This window comes from Scomber scombrus, chromosome 5, assembly GCF_963691925.1.
Source record: "Scomber scombrus chromosome 5, fScoSco1.1, whole genome shotgun sequence".
Classification (NCBI taxonomy): Eukaryota; Metazoa; Chordata; class Actinopteri; order Scombriformes; family Scombridae; genus Scomber; species Scomber scombrus.
In genome coordinates this window covers 24,622,539-24,628,691 of record NC_084974.1, presented here as the reverse complement: position 1 = coordinate 24,628,691, position 6,153 = coordinate 24,622,539, and positions in this window count along the sequence as shown.

Here is a 6,153-nt window from a genome sequence, read left to right as displayed (position 1 = left end):
TTGACTTTTCAATACATTACTATAAATATAAACATCTGTGTTTTTCCTATGTTGGAAATCTTTTCAGTCTGTCATTAAAAAGTGGACGTAACCAAACCATGTAACCTGTTGATACAAGCAGTTTGATACATCTTTATATTATTACGTTTAAATATGTCACTGATGAACTCGCACTATTGATGCAGTTGTCATTAATGAGGCAAAAAGTTGAGTCAGTTTCTCTTTATATTTGTTAGAAATGTAATAAAAAACACTAGTATTCATGTTTTTCGTCATGTATAAGTTTGATTTTTCTTTTTTTTCTTTTTGGACTTTGGATGCTACACCGGCTGAGATGTAGCAGCTTGTTTTTTTTTATTTGTTTAGATGATAGAAGAAAGATTTTCTTGTCTCATATTAACATGTCAGATGCCAACTTCTAAAATGTGTGTGAAATGGCCTTTTTTTTTGTTCATTTCAGACATGTTAACTCTTCCAAAGTTCTCTGTGCCTTTTTATTATCCAGTTAAAAAAATATATTTTACAGTTTTTTTCTGTAAAAATAAACAAAAACCACACACAGGCTTTACTCTAAATGCCCCCGGTGATTGAAAACCTGGGAGAAAATTAAATACTGTAATGTTTTCCTTTTTATTTTTACAATTTATTCTGTATGCACTCTTGAGTTAATAAAGCTGTTGAAGCACAAGCAGAAGCTGCCTTGTGATCTGTGTGCAGAGAGGAGGAGGAGGAAGAGGAGGAAATGTCTGTAAATGTTTACCTTCCCACAAACAGGAACATCCATCCATGGTAGTGCAGGTCCGATCATCTCGTCACTGTCAAAAAAAGCCTGCTCAGTGTCAGTGTGCACGTAGGATAAGCCCCTATTTGTTACAACCTGTCCACAAGAAAGGGGAGAATGTTTAACAAAAGATGATAGGGTTAGGGTAAGTGTACCCATTAAGCACCAAAATCTAAGTTCCGGTGTTTTTCATGGATACTGACATGATTTATAAGGGAGATCATTTCTTATAAAGTAAGATGTATCTCTCATTTGAAAATGTAGTCATTAGTTCATGTAGATTTTGGAATAATAAATATGATATTTTATGGAAAAAGTCTTGGCGTGTGTTCTAAATAAGCCCACATCATGATTTATTTACTAAATATAAAAAATATTGATTTCAAAGAATTAAAAACAGCAATATATGTATTCAGTAAAAACTCTCCTGAGCAAAATAAGGTCTAAGGTCTGATTTCAGATGTAACCCCCTTTGTAATCATCAACATTTTCATAAGTAACTGTAATTTAATGACACATTTTTTTCTGTAATAGATTACAGTTACATTTAGAGAAATAACTAAGACATAACTAAACAGCATTCAGAGGAGAGTGAGCAAGCTGCCTGAGCTGCAGCACGGTGTTAATAACTAGACCTCACTGTGGGCCCTCAGATGTCACCAGCTACCCGAACAAGCACCCCTAAAAAAACAGGTAAACAGCCGACCGGTGAACACACATGACAGCAGGGGTCACTACCCATGAAAGCAATATTCCAACAGGAACACTACTGTTGAATCACATAAAGCAGGTTAAGTTGACCGTAAACTGCTGCCGTGTTTAATCTACTTACAGTCCACAAATAAAATATAAACATCTCCACAGTGATATATAAAAAAGTGATGCATCTGATGCATTGGAAATAACTCATTTTGTTGTTGGCTTTGCAAAAAAGTTTGTGGTGGATGCGCACATCCAGAAAAAGAAAGAAAGCATGTGCTGGACCAAGTCCGCACGCTGCAGCTCCTAATGCAGGTAGATTTATTTAGGATATTACCAATATTAATGATAATACCAATACAATACAATACAGTACACCAATATTAGCAATGGTGATATCCTCAATAAATCTATCTGTTGTTGGCTTTACATCCATTTGATGCAACATATCAGAACTTTTACTTCTGAGTTAATCATACAGATGGATTTCAGCTTTTTAATATGAATATAACATTTAGAGCAGAAGGATAAATGTTTGACATGTTTATGATGACTACAAATACAGCATACCTGTGTTTTTTTTTTCATGGAAGCACACATGGAAAAAGAAATTACTGTTGCAGTTTGACCTTTTCAACCTGTGTTAAACTGCAGTGGTGGAAAGTAACTAAGCTTTGTAAATACTGTATTCAAATACAACATTAAGATGCTACATATACATGAATGCATCAATAATATTCTAATTAATTATAAAACTCATAGTGGCTGTTTTTCTGCATTACTACAATCATTTTACTGTTGATACTTTGAGCACATTTTACAGCCTACTTTTACCTACAGTAAGTATCATTTTCGCTTGTGGACTTGTAATGGATGTTTTTACCTAGTGATGTTGTTACTTTACAACATTGTAGATTACGTTACTCAAATCTACTCAAAATATTAATAAGTAATTCAGAAATAATTGGCTTTTTTTTGGGGGGGGGGGTTGTTACAGTTTCTAACGGAGACAAAGAAAACAAGGGCATATGATTATTTACTTACATGTATATTTGAGTTGCATACATTTAAAATGACTGAAATAAGCTAAACTAAATTACGTGTACTTATCCAAAGTATCTGAAGACTTCCACCACCACTACATGAGTGCTTTAATCTCCACAAAATATATAATTTAATAATAAGTGAATAAAACAGTAGCTCCCACCCTTCCTTATGTTCTACTGACAGCTGATTGACTGAGTCAGGTGTGTTCAGCTAAATAAAAAAGTGCACACTTTTAATCAACTTGCTTAATCAGATATGGGCAGACAGAGAGTAAGCAGGATTTCATCACCTTTAAAATCACACAATTTGGGGTAAAGATGTTCATCCATAAGTAAGTATAGATTTACCCCTCTTGCACCATCTCATCCTGGTGTCACACGCTGGTCACTTGGAGGGGAAAAAACCTCTATGTGCTTTTTGTGACTAATCTAAACCACTACCTCCCTTGCAATAAGGCTATTTTGAAATAGTGAAAACAAAATGTTTTAAAGGGACAAAATTTCAGTCTTTCCCCTCTCTTCTTTTGGCACCCAGTGTTTGGACATGACTTCCTGCCTGTGACGTGACTTCCTCGAAAAACAAAGTGGAGGTGAATTTCTTCCCCTGATTAGCTAATGCTGGTTGATAAATGACTCATGCAATGAGCAGAAGAGTGCAGAGTCCATCAATTACTCAACCAAAACTGAAAAAGAGAGAGAGAAAAAAGTGCTACATTTTAAGGGTAAGAAAGAAAGCTTTAGTGTCCTGCAGTAATGTGACGATAAAAACATTTAAATTATGCTTTTACAAATAAAAGTGCTTTAAATGCATCATTTTACTATCTTACAAACATCTACTGTACTGTCTTTATCAATGATTCGCCTTCTTATCCGCCCATTCATCTGACTGTAAACCACAGTCAGATGCTTACAGTAAACAGCGCTGACTCTTCTCTTTTTCACTTCCCCACAACAGACTCATCCAACCAACTTCTCCTTTTGGTCAAACCGGACAAACTCTCAGACACACCCAGGATTTTCAGTAAAGCAAAAAAGAAGGTCTAATTTTCAAGCTTTTAATCATGTCAAGCTGCAGTTAAACACCAGTTTTATCCAGTGATACGCCCTTGTGGAGTCATTCTTACAGGAAAGATTCAAAACATTCCTTGTAAATGAGTGTCTGAATTAGAGTTTCCTTGGAAAAATCCCCTCTCCCTCAGGAAGTGATGCACTGTGTGTTTATGGAGGCACTGTGAGATGTTTGGACTAAATACAAGACAACTAAAAAACACAGGAGGACACACTTTCCTGGAAAACTATTCCAGAGAAAAAACTAAGTAACTATCACTAATCAACAAAGGGAGAAGCACATTGAAAATAATCCACCAGTGTGGTAATTTAACCTGTTAATCAACGTGTCATGAATGCAAGAAACTGAGGATCTCAAAATACAGAAGATCACTCCTCCAGCATCAAAATTAACCCTTACATACTGTTCATATTCTATGTTCTGCGTCAATTTTGACCTATCCCTTCATAAGAAGTGTCTATACCAAATTTTGAACCACAGATCTGTTTACAAAGCATCAATAGTCAATCTGACTGATCAATAAATGGGTGATTAAACCTTGATTAACGTTTCAGAGAGCAGAGAGAGTGTATTTTTTAGGATTTACTCCACTCATTTCTGGAGAAAAAACACCTACTATCACCCAATGTCCTAATTTACCTAAGACATGAAAATATAACATAGCAATAATGATTTAAATGTATTTTATTGAAACTGAAACTTTATGGAACTGTGGGGTTTATTGTATAACCATTAGAGCCATCAGTCTTCACTGCTACATCATAAAAAGAAATCCTCATAACTACTATCTTATTAAAACTATTAACTATTCATTTAACAAAAAGACATGTCAATAGAACCGCCTCAATGGACAAAAATGTGTAGCACCTATACAAAAGTATAACATTTTAAAATATTTTCATTTTTGAGCATTTTGGGCCACTTTAGGAAAAGTCATCACATTTCAGAGTAAAAGACCTTTGGGGTGTTTTTACAGCCGTCAAATGTCAAAACAGGTCAAATTTGACCCAAACCGTATGTAAGGGTTAAGTCATTTGATTTAAGAAAGTAAAATATGGTGGACATTCGTACTGAATCTTGGGTATTTCAGGATCCAAACACTCAAAACAAGCTTTTCTTTGCAGAAATGAAAATTAAATTAAATTACTTCACAATGGTTTCATTATGCATTTTTAACATCTTCATTTTCACACTTTTAGGGGGGGTGCACCGTACATGAAACTTCTGCAATGCCAGGCTGACATGTGGAGAGGACAAAGAAAGCCCCTATTGCATCCCCCTGCTTCAAGAATCAATAAATTAAAAACACAAAACTTTTCCTTTCAGTAGTTTGTTCATTTTTATATTTTGACGACTACATTTTATATCCACAAACCCGAAGTTTCTAACTCTTCACCCAGTTTGCTGCCAGAAACTCAAAATCTCCTTTAAGTCATATGAAGAACCACAAAAGTGACTCACTGCAGTCTCAACACTCAGAAATCACTTATGTAACCATGTTATTATTATTTAAAAAATAAACTCTATTTACTTATTTATTATCTTCTCTAATGAAACTGCTACTCATTTATGAAGTTATTATTGTAAAAGCTTTTGGACAAACATGAAATTCAGAATCTGTCTCAGAATCCTCTCTTAAATTTTAAATTAAATTTTGGTGTGTGGGAGGAAGCCGGAGTTCCCGGAGAGGATCCACGCAGGCACGAGGAGACCATACAAACTCATATTGAACATTATATATTAAATTATATATTAAATACATTTCACAACAAACTCAGCTTTAGCTCATTCTGGTGGAAAATGTACATAAAAGCAGCCCCATGAAGTACATTAAAGTATCCCAAAGCGTCTCTAAGTCAGTTCATGGTGTTCAAAATGTTCCTAAACATGTTATGGTGTAACCGACATAAACATAGGAAGAAAACCTAGCAGCAAACCAAGCACCAAAACACCTTTAAACTATAACACACTTATTAAAGTTCATTTTAACCTTTAAACTTTAAACCAGAGAAAAAAAGTGAACTGAGCAGACGGTGAAGACGTGATCCACACACCTCCGCTGTTGTTGTTGAGTCAGTCGAGTGTTTCTCAATCACTTTCTCTTCCTATCAACACAATGACAATCAATCATTAACTTTACTGCTCTGTGCTGCTGTTGTTGTTGTGTGTGTATGTGTGTGTGTGTGTGTGTGTGTGTGTGGATTGACCTGCAGCTGGTGGAGGAGAAAGGTCGATCAGCTCAGAAAAAAACTGGTTTAGTGACAGAATCTGTAAAAACAATGATGCTTTGCTTTGATTTTTTGCTGTTTTTCAGCTCAGAATTGATGATCTGCTTGAAAATCTGAAGGTTTTTTAGATGATTAACATATTCTTTAAGTAGGTTAAGGCATGCAGATTAAGTTCAACTACATCTCCAAAATAACAAAGTGCAACACATGAAAAACAACATCAGAAAGTTTAGAAAAATATCTTTGTCCTGCTCTGCTGAGCATTTCCTCCGTTCTGCTCCGAGCCTTACAGAAACCAGCTGATGCAAATCAACAAACGAGGCCAGGAGG